A 15,306-nucleotide genomic window follows, 5' to 3' on the forward strand; every position below is an offset into this window, starting at 1 on the left:
AACTACTGCTGTGAAGCAATGAAGCTAATCCTGTCAGCCTTACACAGTGACCTAGGTCTGGCTCATCCCACGCTTGCCTCGGAGGACACAGTCTGTGCTAAGAGATCTGCACCTCCCAGCCGGGCACGGTGGCTCACGCCTGTAATACCAGCATTTTGGGAGGCCGAGGCAGGCAGATCACGAGGTCAGGAGATTGAGAGACCATCCTGGCTAACATGGAGAAACCCCGTCTCTAATAAAAATACAAAAACAAAATTAGCCAGGCATGGTGGCGGGCGCCTGTAGTCCCAGCTACTTGGGAGGCTGAGGTGGGAGAATGGCGTGAACCCAGGAGGCGGAGCTTGCAGTGAGCCGAGATCGCACCACTGCACTCCAGCCTGGGTGACACAGTGAGACTCCATCTCAAAAAAAAAAAAAGAGAGAGATCTGCACCTCCCCATGTCACTCCCCGCATTGGCCTCTCCCAAGACCGTCTCTTTCACATACTTTCACTCCTCAGCGGATAAAACAAGCTTTTCTCATGTCCCCGGTATGTTCACACGCACCCACACACTCCCAGTTTCTGTCTCCAGATCCAGTGAACCACTTTCACTTGTTAGTGGGGACACGGGGTTCATCCAAATTGGCAAGCCACTCCTGCCACCCCCAGCCACTCTGGGTTGAATAAGTGGTTGTTCCCTGCGAGGTGATCAAACTCCCCTTCCGTCCTTATGGGATGGGCTTTTCCAGGGCCCAGCGTTACCATGGTTCAGTAGTCTGCCTGCACGCTGCTCCTGTGACTGTCCTGCAACTCCTGAGTCGGTTCCGTTTGCGCTGTCAGGGAAAGGCTCCAAGACACGGGAGAGCTGTTCTCCTTCTGGGCTAAGTCTTACCCAGTGGCGCCAAGGGTCTCAAATCTCCTGCATCCTGGGGCTCTAGCCCACAGGCAAAGGATACAGAAATCTGCCATCTCTAATGCTGGACGAGCCCGCAGAAATATTGTGGGACAATCAGAGACAGGAGAGACCAGAGTTCAGGAAAGCCTTTATTAAGGTGATCACCTGGCTCAGTAGGACTAGCATCCAAAAAAGTCTGAGCCCCGGACAAAGAAAGCAGCCATCTTTTAAGCAGTCAGTGGCCGGGAGCTATGTGATGCAGGAAGCGTACTTACAGAAGTGAGAACAAAGGCAGTTGATCAGTCTTTTACATTTATCTATACTACATGTTCTACATTCTTGGGAAACTCTGTTTCTGTAACATATGCTTATCAACCTTGTAACTTTGCAGCTGTGCTAGGGAGGTGAAGCAGGAACTCACTGAGCCTCAAGGAATGTGAAACTGGTGAGTGCAGATAAGGCTTGCTGAACACAGAAGGAAAAACAATCAGTATTCTTCTCTAACTTAGACTACAACTACGTGGGGTGGGGGGGCTACACTACACTTAGCTTTTGAAGGAAAAAGTAAAAATGTCTTGGTGGTCTTTGATTATACTTGTAAAATTCATGAATTCCTTCTTCACTACTGCTGCAAAACCTTGGTGTGGATATCTACTTTTACTGCACCAGGTAATTGGACCCCATTCTGGTTCAATAACAGTTTCTTCGTTTCAGGTTGACAGTAGCCTTCCACCAGCTGCCCCATCTGGTTGGTGTTCAGTTATGGGCCCATATGGGGCTATGGGTCATTCCATTATGGTCACTGAAGCCCCGGCCCCTCAGGTCCAGCAACTCCCTTTGGTACTTCTGGGCCAAGTTTGAGGACATGGAAGTGATTCTGCCTCAGCTGTGCCACACTGGGGCTTGGAAATCCCTGCAAGGCTAAGTTCATATCTGGAGTTACTACTGAAGCAGCTACGTTGTCTCGGGTAAATACCCGGGGTTGGTCATCTCAGGCCAGGAAATTTAGGACATGGGCACACATGAGAAGTTTAGGAGCAGAGGTTTAATAGGCAAAAGAAAGAGAAAGGAAAACAGCTCTCTAGTGAGAGAGAGGGGACTTCTAAGAGGAAAAGACCAGCCGGCAGCAGATGCACCAGATTTTATACTCAGGTTTGAGGAGCTGATGTCTGATTTACGTAGTGCTCACAGATTGGTTTGATCAGGTATGATGTTTACAAAGTGTGGGGGAAGGCTGGCCGCCCCACCCTAACCTTGTTATGCAAATGAGCTTTCCCCTTGGCCAGCACCATCTTGTCTGCTCCTTATTGTACATGTGACTGGCAGAGAAGGGAAGATGGAGCCGCTATCTTGAACATGATTGGCTCAACGGCCAGCACCATCTTTTCTGCTCCTTATTGTACATGTGACTGGCAGAGAAGGGAAGATGGAGCCGCTATCTTGAACATGATTGGCTCAACTGCCAGCACCTATGTCTTCAACTCGATTTTACAGGCTACTGTTTGTTAGAAAGGAAAATAATTTGGGGCTGTTTTTCATTAAAAGAAAAACCTTACCAAGGACTTCCCTACCCTCACTATCTGCCTACGTAATTTCTTCTTGACTCCTATATAATTACAAGGTCATGGCCCATTCCCTTCTCATCTCCCAAGTAGGCTTTTGTGTGGAGGTAAAAGCCTTATCCCAAATATTTCAGTTATGTTCAGAGTTCTTTCTCTTTTTCTAAGGAACATATATAATAAACCATTTCTTTTTCTTTTCCTTTCTTTTCTTTTTAATATAGGATCTTGCTCTTGCTCTGTCACCCAGGCTGGAGTGCATAACCCCCACGTGTCATGGGAGGTGGGAGGTAATTGAATCATGGGGATGGTTACCTCCATGCTGTTCTTGTGATGTGAGTGAGTTCTCACAAGATCTGATGGTTTTATAAGGGGCTTTAACCCACTTTGTACTGCACTTCTTGCTGCTAACATGTGAAGGACATGTTTGCTTCCCCTTCCACCATGATTGTAAGTTTCTCGAGGTTTCCCCAGCCATGCTGAACTGTGAGTCAATTAAACCTCTTTCCTTTATAAATTACCCAGTCTTGGGTATGTCTTTATTAGAAGCATGAGAACAGACTAATACAGTAAATTGGTACTGCCAGTGGGGTGCTGCTATAAACATACTCAGAAATTTGCAAGCGACTTTGTAACGGGGTGACAGGCAAAGGTTGGAACAGTTTGAAGGGCTTAGAAGATTATACAAAAAGTGGGAAAGTCTGGAACTTCCTAGAGACTTGGAGGGCTCAGAAGACAGGAAGATGGGGAAAAGTTTAGAACTTCCTAGAGACTTGTTGAATGGCTTTGATCAAAATGCTGATAGTGATATGGACAATAAAATCCAGGCTGAGGTGGTCTCAGATGGAGATAAGAAACTCATTGGAAACTGGAGCAAAGGTCACTCTTGCTATGCAAAGGGACTGGCAGCATTTTGCCCTTGCCCTAGAGATCTATAGAACTTTGAACTTGAGAGAGATGATTTAGGGTATCTGACAGAGAAAATTTTTTTTTTTTTTTTTTTTTTTGAGACGGAGTCTTGCACTGTTGCCCAGGCTGGAGTACAGTAGCATGATCTCGGCTAACTGCAAGCTCCACCTCTTGGGTTCACGCCATTCTCCTGCCTCAGCCTCCTGAGTAGCTGGGATTACAGGCACCTGCCACCACGCCCAGCTAATTTTTTTGTACTTCTAGTAGAGACGGGGTTTCACCATGTTAGCCAGGATGGTCTCGATCTCCTGACCTCATGATCCACCTGCCTCGGCCTCCCAAAGTGCTGGGATTACAGGCGTGAGCCACCACACCCAGCCTCTGACAGAAGAAATTTCTAAGCAACAAAGCGTTCAAGAGGAAGCAGAGCAGAAAAGTTTGGAAAATTTGCAGCCTGATTATGCAATAGAAAAGAAACTCCGTTTTCTGGGGAGAAATTCAAGCCTGCTACAGAAATTTGCAAAAGTAATAAGAAGCTGAATGTTAATCTCCAAGACAATGTGGAAAATGTCTCCAGGGCATGTCAGAGACCTTCACAACAGCCCCCCCCATCACAGGTCAGGAGGCCTTGGAGGGAAAATGGTTTCCTTCACCAGGTCCAGGGCCCCCCTGCTGTGTGCAGCCTAGGGACTTGGTGCCCTATGTTCCAGCCACTCCAACCATGGCTAAAGGGGGCCAAGGTACAGCTCAGGCCATGGCGTCAGAAGGTGCAAGCCCCAAGCCTTGGCAGCTTCCTCATGGTGTTGAGCATACAGGTGCACAGAAGAATTGAGGTTTGGGAACTTCTGCCTAGATTTCAGAGGCCGTATGGAAATGCCTGGATGTCCAGGCATAAGTGTGCTGCAGGGCAGAGCCCTCATGGAGAAGTTTTGCTAGGGCAGAGCAGAAAGGAAATGTGGGGTTGGAGTTCCCACACAGAGTCCCCACTAGGGCACTGCCTAGTAGAGCTGTGAGAAGAGGGCCACCATCCTCCAGACCCCAGTATGGTAGATCCACTGACAGCTTGCACTGTGTGCCTGGAAAAGTCACAGACACTCAACATCAGCTCACGAAAGCAGCCAGGAGCGGGGCTGTACTCTGTAAAGCCATGGGGCAAAGCTGCCCATGACCTTGGAAACCCACCTCTTGTATCAGCGTTGCTGGGAACAGGTCCCAAGACTGGCCATAAACAAGATCTCTGCTGCACTGTGACATACCTGTGATGGCTATGACGCTCACGCTGGAGGTTGCTGGTTTACCAGAATGAGGGCAAGGAATACCTGGCCCACCCAGGGTGGAAAACCGCTCAAGGTGTTCCCAAACCACAAACAATGGCATGAGCGATCTATGCCTTAAGGACATGTTCCTGCTGCAGATAACGAGCCAGAGCCTGTCCCTTTGTTCCCCATAAAGAATACTTTTAGTTAATCTATAAACTGCAGAACCGATGTTTATCATGGGCTTACTGTCAATAAATAGGTGGGTCAAATTCTGTTCGAGGCACTCAGCTCTGAAGGCTGTTAGCCCCCTGATCCCACTTTGCACTCTATTTCTGTGTCTGTGTCTTTATTCCTTAGTGCCACTGGGTTGGGGTCTCCACAACCGAGCCGGTCTCAGCAAGTGTGACCTGGATGTGATACATGGAGTCAAAGGAGATCATTTTGGAGCTTTAAGATTTGACTGCAGTCTGGATTTGAAACTTGAGCAGGTCCTGTAGCCCCTTTGTTTAGCCAATTTCTCCCATTTGGAATGGGTGTTTTTACCCAATGCCTGTACCCTCCATTGTATCTAGGAAGTAACTATGTTGCTTTTAATTTTACAGGTTCAGAGGCAGAAGGGACTTGACTTGTCTCAGATGACACTTTGGACTTGGACTTAATGCTGGAATGAGCTAAGACTTTGGGGGACTGTTGGGAAGGCATGATTGTGTTTTGAAATGTGAGAACATGAGACTTGGGAGGGGCTGGGGCAAAATGATATGGTTTGGGTATGTCCCCACCCAAATCTCAACTTTCTTTTTTCCAAGATGGAGTCTCACTCTGTCGCCAGGCTGGAGGGCAGTGGCATGATCTCAGCTCACTGACTCCCAGGTTCAAGCGATTCTCCTGCCTCAGCCACACATGTAGCTGGGAATACAGGCATGCACCACCATGCCCAGCTAATTTTTGTATTTTTAGTAGAGACAGAGTTTCACCATGTTGGCCAGGATGGTCTCCATCTCTTGACCTCGTGATCTGCCCCCTTGGCCTCCCAAAGTGCTGGGATTACAGATGTGAGCCACTGTGCCTGGCCTCCAAATCTCATCTTGAACTGTAGTTCCTGTAATCCCCACGTTATGGGAGGGACATGGTGGAAAGTGATTGAATCGTGGGGGTGGTTACCTCCATGCTCTTCTTGCGAACTGAGTAAGTTCTCACGAGATCTGATGGTTTTATAAGGGCTTTCCCACCCTCCCCTTCACTCGGCACTTCTCCTTGCTGCCGCCAAGTGAAGAAGGATGTGTTTGCTTCCCCTTCTGCCATAATTGTAAGTTTCCTGAGGCCTCCCCAGCCATGCTGAACTGTGAATCAGTTAAACGTCTTTCCTTTGTAAACCACTCAGTCTCAGGTATATCTTTCTTAGCAGCATGAGAACACACTAAAACACTCCGTCTCTACAAAAAATAAGAAAAATGAGCCAGGCATGGTGGCACATGCTAGGAGTTCCAGCTACTCAGGAGGCTAAGGCGGGAGGATTGCTTGAGACAAGAAGGTTGAGGATGCAGTGAGCCATGATCTGCACTCCAGCCTGGGTGACAGGGTAAGACCCTGTCTCTTAAAAAACAAACAAACAAACAAAACCAACTGGAAAATACAGAGAAAAGAAAAAACACCATCTTTATCATTCCACTACTCAGGAATCATAATTATGAGCATTCTGAATACTATATTTGAGGATGTGAGAATGGCCTCCACATTTTCACCATGGTAGAATAATTTACCCTCCAGTTGGCAGCTGCATCAAATCAGCTTTCTGGTAAACTGAGTGAATTAAGCAGTTACTGGAGAGAGAGCTCCTAAAAATATGTTTTTCCTGTTTGGCCGTCCTAAACTTCCAACCTGGTGTTCTGGTAGTGATTTTCATTAACCTTATCATAAGAAGGTATCCAGTTTTTGTTTTTGTTTTTTTCCTTTTCTTTTTTTTAAAGCAGAGCTTCACTCTGTTGCACAGGCTGGACCGGAGTGGTGTGATCTCGGCTTACCGCAACCAACTCCACCTCTTGAGTTCAAGCCATTCTCCTGCCTCAGCCTCCTGAGTAGCTGGAACCACAGGCATGTGCCACCATGCCCAGCTATTTTTTGTATTTTTAGTAGAGATGGGGTTTCACCGTGTTGGCCAGGCTGGTCTCAAACTTCTGATCTCAGGTGATCTGCCCGCCTCAGCATCCCAAAGTGCTGGGATTACAGGCATGAGCCACCATGCCTGGCCAGGACCCAGTTTTGATGGATGCTTTTCTTTTTGTTTTTCTTTTTCTTAAGATGGAGTCTTAAGATGCTCTGTCACCAGGCTGGAGTGCAGCGGCGAGATCTCGGCTCACTGCAATCTCTGCCCCCCAGGTTCAAGCAATTGCCCTGCCTCAGCCTCCCAAGTAGCTGGGACAAGAGGCGTGTACCACCATGCCCGGCTAATTTTTTGTATTTTAGTAGAGACGGGGTTTCACCATGTTGCCCAGGATGGTCTCAATCTCCTGACCCCATGATCCACCCGCCTCGGCCTCCCAAAGTGCTGGGATTACAGGTATGAGCCACTGCCCCAGGCTGGATGCTTTGCTTTGAATTCCAGAAGTTAAGAGGTCTCATTCTATTGCAGCCTTGCCTACTTTTATCCACAGGTGAGCTACCTGTGGGGAAGAGGCAAGGAATTCTAAAACCTTGAAACTCAAATACTGCCTTCTGTCTCCTCAGCCTCTCAGCATCCGGCTCTCCCTCCTCATTTGGACTTCTGGGTCCTGAGTTCCTCCTGTCCCTCTGCTCTCTCTGATGCCACGGTTAATCATCTGAACTTTCTCACTCTTATCTTTGATTCCCTTTTATCCTGGCCCTGACTCTTATCTGCCTGGCAAAACCAAAAACTCAGATGCATGTTTCCGTTCATCTTCGCTGTGACTCTTAACGTAGCTTGGTGCAGATGGAGGAAAGTGTGAAGATAGAAATCCATGCCCCAGCAGGTGAGGACCATCCTCCAAGCTCAGCCAGGACTTCCAGTGTCCAGTATTTTCCCTTGGTCTCCTGTTCCCTATAATAACACCAAATGGGCCAGGTGCGGTGGCTCACACCTGTAATCCCAGCACTTTGGGAGGCCAAGACAGGTGGATCACCTGAGGTCAGGAGTTTAAGACCAGCCTGGCCAACATGATGAAACACTGTCTCTATTAAAAATGCAAAAAATTAGCTGGACGTGGTGGTGGCCGCCTGTAATCTCAGCTACTTGGGAGGCTGAGGCAGGAGAATCACTTGAACTTGGGAGGCGGAAATTGCAGTGAGCAGAGATTGCACCACTGCACTCGAGCCTGGGCAACAACAGCAAAACTCCGTCTCAAATAATAATAATAATAATAATAATACCAAATGATATCCTTCTTCTATTCTCCTTCTTTCCTCCAGTCTCAGGCAATGAATGGGATTGCCTCCTCCAGATCAAGACTAACTTTTCCAACTCTGCCAGCTGACTCAATTACTCCCTCACCTTCTTTAGAAAGCTGCTCCATCAACCATCTTCTCTCCTATATGTTCAACCTCTGGCTCCCTACGGATGAATAAAACTTTCATCAGCCTGTCCCCCAATCCTGCACTCCCTTCTCAATTATCATCCAATTGTTTTCTCTCCATCAGAGCCAAACATTTGTTTAGGGACTATTTCAAACATACTTAAAAAGTACAGAGAACCATGTAGTGAACAAAGATTTAACAGACATTGACATTTTGCCATATTTCACCAGGGTTTTCCCGTTTATGGAAAAAAAAACGCAGGCCGGGTACAGTGGCTCACGCCTGTAATCCCAGCACTTTGGGAGGTTAAGGCAGGTGGATCACTTGAGGCCGGGAGTTCAAGACCAGCCTAGCCAACATAGCAAAACCCTATCTCTACTAAAAATACAAAACTTAGCAGAGAGTGGTGGCATGCACCTATATTCCCAGCTACTCAAGAGGCTGAGGCACGCAAATCACTTGAACCCAGGAGGCAGAGGTTGCAGTGAGCCAAGATCACGCAGTGGCACTCCAGCCTGGGCAACAGAGCAAGATTCCGTCTTTTTTTTTGTGTGTGTGAGACGAAGTCTCACTCTGTTGCCCTGGCTGGAGTGCAGTGGCGCGATCTCGGCTCACTGCAAGCTCCGCCTCCCAGGTTCACACCATTCTCCTGCCTCAGCCTCTCCGAGGAGCTGGGACTACAGGCGCCCACCACTACGCCTCGCTATTTTTTTTTTTGTATTTTTAGTAGAGACAGGGTTTCACCTGGTCTCGATCTCCTGACCTCGTGATCCGCCCGCCTCGGCCTCCCAAAGTGCTGGGATTACAAGCGTGAGCCACTGCGCCCGGCCTAAGACTCCATCTTAAAAAAAAAATTAAAAGTAAAGAAAAAAAAAGCCTCAGGAACACAAAACTGGAAATTTGTCTACACAGCTTTTCTACTTCCATCCCTCCATTCATTTCTCAATCCATTATAATGTGGATTCTGCCCCTACCCTGAAACTTCTCTAGCTAAAATTGTTCATGACTTTTAAAATATAAGTGCCAAGCTAGCACAGTGGCATGAACTGGTAGTCCTAGCTACTTGAAAGGCTGAGGGTGGAGGATCCTTTGACCCCAGGAGTTCCAGTATGGCCTGGGTAACAGAGTGAAACCAGGTGACTTAAAAAAAAATGTAGGTGCCACTCAGGGGTTCAATCCCCAGACCACTGGCATTTGAAAGCATGTTACATAAGTGTTTCATATTGCTGGGGTCACCAAATCAATTTAGTATGTCACTAATGGCATGAAAAAAAGACATAATACAAAGTGCAGAATGCTTAATAAGTCTTTTGCTTCAAGTTATAAATCATGTGTATACTGGGTCATTGCAAAATGTATTTATGTGAGTTGTGGCTAAAACATTTGAAAGACATTGTTCTAAATTAATGGTCTTCAAAATTTTGTTTGCATGAATTTATCATTGTAAGTTTAGTTACAAAGGATTTCATGTGGATTGTAAACATTAGCATTGTTAAATAAAACTTTGAAAAATATTTCTATTGTAGTGATTTCTATGTCTGTCATCATCCATTCAAGAAATACATAAGTCAGGCACGGTGGCTCATGCCTGTTATCCCAGCACTTTGGGAGGCCAAGGTGGACATATCTCCCCATCCAGGAGTTTGAGAGTAGCCCGGGGAACATGGAAAAACCCCATCTCTACAAAAAATGGAAAAATTAGCCAGGCATGGTAGTGCACATCTGTAATCCTAACTACTTGGGAGGCTGAGGTGGGAGGGGCACCTGAGCCTGGGGGGGATGAGACTGCAGTGAGCTGTGATCGTGCCACTGCACTCTAGCCTGGCAAGAGCGCAAAACCCTGTCTCAAAAAAAATAAACAAAAAATATGAGCAAGTTTTTTTTTTTTTTCTTTTTTTTGAAGCAGGGTCTCACTCTGTCATTCAGGCTGCAGGGCAGTGGTGCAATTGTAGCTTGACCTCTCTGGGCTTAAGTGATCCTCCCAAATAGCTGGGACTAAAGCCACGACACCTGGCTAATATTTTGTTTTTTGTAGAGATGAGGGTCTTGCTATATTGCCCAGGCTGGTCTCAAATTCCTGGGCTCAAGCAATCTTCCTGCTTCAGCCTCCCAAAGTGCTGGGATTACAGACACGAGCCAGTGTTTGGCCGGGAATATAATTATTAGTATACAACTGATCAAATGTAGTCTATATATTGATAATTAAATATAAAAGTCAAAATTTTATTGAAGCTGTAATTCTTAATGGGACCGAGCATTTATTTTTTCAATTCATATGTTCATGAATAAGTATAATTATTGCTAGAATGAGAGGTTTAGCATCGATTACTTTTTTTTTTTTTTCGAGACTGAGTCTTGCTGTCACCTCGGCCGGAGTGCAGCAGTGCGATCTCGGCTCACTGCAACCTCCACCTCCCAGGTTGAAGCGATTCTCCTGCCTCAGCCTCCCGAGTAGCTGGGACTACAGGCACGTGCCACCACACCCAACTAATCTTTCTTTCTTTTTTTGTGTGTGTTTTTAGTAAAGACAGGGTTTCACCGTGTTAGCCAGATGGTCTCTATCTCCTGACCTTGTGATCCGCCCACCTCGGCCTCCTAAAGTGCTGGGATTACAGGAGTGAGACACCATGCCTGGCCTATTTTTCATTTTTTTTAAGAGACTTTTTCTCACCATGTTGCTTGCATTAATGTTGCCCAGGCTTGCCTCCAACTCTTGGACTCAAGATCCTCTCACTTTACCTGTCCCGAATAGCTGGGACAGGCATGCATCACCACACCCAGCATTTTTCATTTTTATAGATATAAGAGCTGACAACTTTTCTTTACATAAATTAGCATTTTCCCACCCAGGATTTATGAAGCAATGGAACTCAATTCTTTGAACTCCTTCAAAGTTCTATGTCAGGGCCAGGCACAGTGGCTCACGCCTGTAATCCCAACACTTTGGGAGGCCAAGGCGGGTGGATCACCTGAGGTCAGGAGTTCCAGACCAGCCTGGACAGCATGGTAAAACTCCATCTCTACTTAAAATACAAAAAATTAGCTGGGTGTGGTGCCACATGCCTGTAATCCCAGCTATTCAGGAGGCTGAGGCAGGAGAATCTCTTGAACGCTGGAGGTGGAGGTTGCAGTGAGCTGAGACCGTCACATTGCACTCCAGCCTGGGGAACAAGAGCAAAACTCAGTCTCAAAAAAAAAAAAAAAAAAAAAGTTCTATGTCAGATTATGGTGATCTACCACTAACACCTTTTTTTTTTAAGTTTTAATTTTCTGGCCAGGTATGGTGGCTCACGCCTGTAATCCCAGCACTTTAGGGGGCCGAGGTGGGTGGATCACATGAGGTCAGGAGTACGAGACCAGCCTAGCCAACACCGTAAACCCCGTCTCTACTAAAATAAAAAACTAGCCCGGTGTGGTGGCGGGTACCTGTAATCTCAGTACTTTGGGAAGCCGAGGCAGGTGGATCACCTGAGGTTGGGAGTTCCAGGCCAGCCCTGATCAACATGGAAAAACCCCATCTCTACTAAAAACACAAAATTAGCTGGGTATGGTGGCGCATGCCTGTAATCCCAGCTACTCGGGAGGCTGAGGCAGAAGAATCGCTTGAACCCTGGAGGTGGAGGTTGCAGTGAGCCGAGATCGCGCCACTGCACTCCAGCCTGGGCAACAAGAGCAAAACTCTGTCTCCAAAAACAAAAAATTAGCTGAGCGTGGTGGCATGTGCCTGTACTCCCAGCTACTCAGGAGGCTGAGGCAGGAGAATCACTTGAACCCGGAAGGCGGAGGCTTCAGTGAGATGAGATCGTGCCACTCTACTCCAGCCTGGATGACAGAGCAAGACTCTGTCTCAAAAAAAAAAAAAAAGAGAAAAAAATTAAGTATTAATTTTTAATTTTTTAAAGTTTTACTTTTCTAATAATTTTAGATTGACTGAAGAGTCACAGATAGTTCAGAATTCCTCCTATACCCTTAACCTGGCTTTTCCTAATGTTAGCATCTTATAGCCATAACACATTGATCAAAACAAAGGAATTAACATTGTTACGGTACTATTAATTTAACTTCAAATTTTATTTGGATCTACCAGTTTTTCCAGTAATCTCCTTTTCTGTCCCAGGATCCCACATTACGTTTAGTTTCATATCTCCTTGACCTCCTCCAATCTGTTTCTCAGCCCTTTCTTAGTCTTTCAGGGCCCTGATAGTTGTTTTTGTTTTAGAAATAGGGTCTACCTCGGCCGGGCACAGTGGCTCATGCCTGTAATCCCAGCACTTTGGGAGGCCAAGATGGGCAAATCACCTGAAGTCGGGAGTTTGAGACCAGCCTGACCAACATGGAGAAACCCCGTCTGTATTAAAACTATAAAATTAGCTGGGTGTGGTGGCACATGCCTGTAATCCCAGCTACTTGGGAGGCTGAGGCAGGAGAATCGCTTGAACCCAGAGGCGGAGGTTGCAGTCAGCCAAGATCACGCCATTGCACTCCAGCCTGGGCAACAAGAGCAAAACTCTGTCTCAAAAAAAAAAAAAAATGTATAGAGGCAGGGTCTTGCTTTGTTGCCTAGGCTGGTCTTGAACTCCTAGCTTCAAGCAATCTTCCTGCCTCCTGCCTTGGCCTCCCAAAGTGCTGGGATTACAGGCATGAGCCACTGCACCCAGCCAACATATTTTATAGAATGTCTTTCAACTTGGATTCATCTGATGCTTTCCCTTGATTAGACTTGGATTATGGATTTTGGGGAATACCAAAGAGATGAAGTTGCCATCTCATTGCATATCAGGGGGTATATTTATAATTTTTTTTTTTGAGAGGGAGTCTCGCTCTGTCGCCCAGGGTGGAGTGCAGTGGTGCGATCTCGGCTCACTGCAAGCTCCACCTCCTGGGTTCACGCCATTCTCCTGCCTCAGCCTCCCAAGTAGCTGGGACTACAGGCGCCCGCCACCACGCCCGCTTAATTTTTTGTATTTTTAGTAGAGATGGGGTTTTGCCTTGTTAGCCAGGATGGTCTCGATCTCCTGACCTCGTGATCCACCTGCCTCGGCCTCCCAAAGTGCTGGGATTACAGGCATAAGCCACTGCACCTGGCCTATAATTTTTAACTGGTTATATTAACCTGACCACTTGGGTAAGGTGGTGTGTTTGCCCATTTCTGCACTGTAAAAATTACTATTTTCTACCAAGAGGAAGAAGAAAATAAATAAAAAATAAAAATTACTATTTTCTTTCTTTCTTTTTTTTTGAGACAGAGTTTCACTCTTGTTGCCCAGGCTGGAGTGTAATGGTGCGATCGATCTTGGCTCACTGCAACCTCGCCTCCCGGGTTCAAGCGATTCTCCCGCCTCAGCCTCCTGAGTAGCTGGGATTACAGGCATGCACCACCACGCCTGGCTAATTTTGTAGTTTTAGTAGACACGGGGTTTCTCCACGTTGGTCAGCCTGGTCTCGAACTCCCGACCTCAGGTGATCCGCCTGCCTCAGCCTCCCAAAGTGCTGGGAATACAGGCGTGAGCCACCGCGTCTGGCCATATTATTTTCTTTTTCTACATTCTATTATTTAGAAGCAAGTCACTAAGTCCAGCCCACACAATCAAGGGGAGGGGGGTTATTAAAGAATTTGTGTGGAGGCATGATGGCTCACTCCTGTAATCCCAACACGCTGGAAAGCCCAGGCAAGAGGATCGCTTGAGCTCAGGAGTTGGAGACTAGTCTGAGCAACATGATGAGACCCTGTCTCTACTAAAAATAAAGAAAATTAGCTGGGCGTGCCAGGCGCGGTGGCTCACGCCTGTAATCCCAGTACTTTGGGAGGCCGAGGAGGTGGATCACAAGGTCAGGAGATTGAGACCATCCTGGCTAAAAAACGCAAAACCCTGTCTCTACTAAAAATACAAAAAATTAGCTGGGCGCGGTGGCGGGCGCGCTACTCGGGAGGCTGAGGCAGGAGAATGGTGTGAACTCGGGAGGTGGAGCTTGCAGTGAGCGGAGATTGCACCACTGCACTCCAGCCTGGGCAACAAAGCAACACTCCGTCTCAAAAAAACAAAAAAAAAAAACAAAAAAAAACCAGAATATTAGCTGGGCGTGGTGGCTCGTGCCCATAGTCCCTGCTACTCAGGAGGCTAGGGCAGGAGGATTGCTTTACCCGGGGAACTTGAGGTGGCAGTGAGGTATGATGGCGCCACTGCTGCACTCCAGCCTGAGCGACAGTGCGAGACTCTGTCTCAAAAAAAAAAAAAAAAAAAACCACACAGGTGAAACCCCGTCTCTACTAAAGATAAAAAAATTAGCCGGGCGTCATGGCGCGTGCCTGTAGTCGCAGCAACTCGGGAGGTAAGAGAATCGCTTGAACCCGAAACCGCGAGGTGGAGGTTGCAGTGAGCTGAGATCGCGCTACTGCACTTAGCCTGGGCGACAAACCGAGACTCCGTTTCAAAAAAAAAAAGCCGTGCGCAGTGGCTCACACCTGTAATCCCAGCACTTTGGGAGGCCGAGGTGGATAACTTGAGGTCAGGAGATCGACACCAGCCTGGCCAACATGGTGAAACCCCGCCTCTACTAACAAAAATTAGCTGGGCGTGGTGACAGACACCTGTAATCCCAGCTACTCGGGAGGCTGAGGCAGGAGAATCGCTTGAACCTGGGGTGGAGGTTGCAGTTGAGCCGAGATCGCGCCACTGCGCTCCAGCCTGGGCGACAGAGCGAGACTGTGTCTCAAAGAAACAACAACAACAAAACACAAAAATTTGGGACCATATGTTAAAACTGCTACAATACTATGTATTTGGGAGCAGATACTTAGAGCAAGCATCCTGCTTCTTTTTGGAGTACCAACTCCTGATTTCAGTATTTATCACCAATTTTAAAAATGTCACCAGGCAACTCAGTTACGTCTTTCTTCAATTTTCTTGAAAACCAATAATTGAGAACCAATTGGGAAATCAATATCTACGTATTTCCCATGGCGTCCAGTGGCCCAGAGGTTCCTACGCTATCGGTGGACACATCACAGTAAGATTAGACTGAGGATTGGCGAGGGGTGCGCCGTTCTTGTGTAAAGCGGGAGAAGAGTATATCTATCGTTAGGCAACATTTTAGGATATAGGATAAACACTGGTGTCCTGAAAACGTTCCTGGTCGCAGCATTCTTAAGAGGTTTGCATTCTCGAGTTTGGAGAC

Source organism: Hylobates moloch, unplaced genomic scaffold, assembly GCF_009828535.3.
Source record: "Hylobates moloch isolate HMO894 unplaced genomic scaffold, HMol_V3 SCAFFOLD_22, whole genome shotgun sequence".
Taxonomy (NCBI): domain Eukaryota; kingdom Metazoa; phylum Chordata; class Mammalia; order Primates; family Hylobatidae; genus Hylobates; species Hylobates moloch.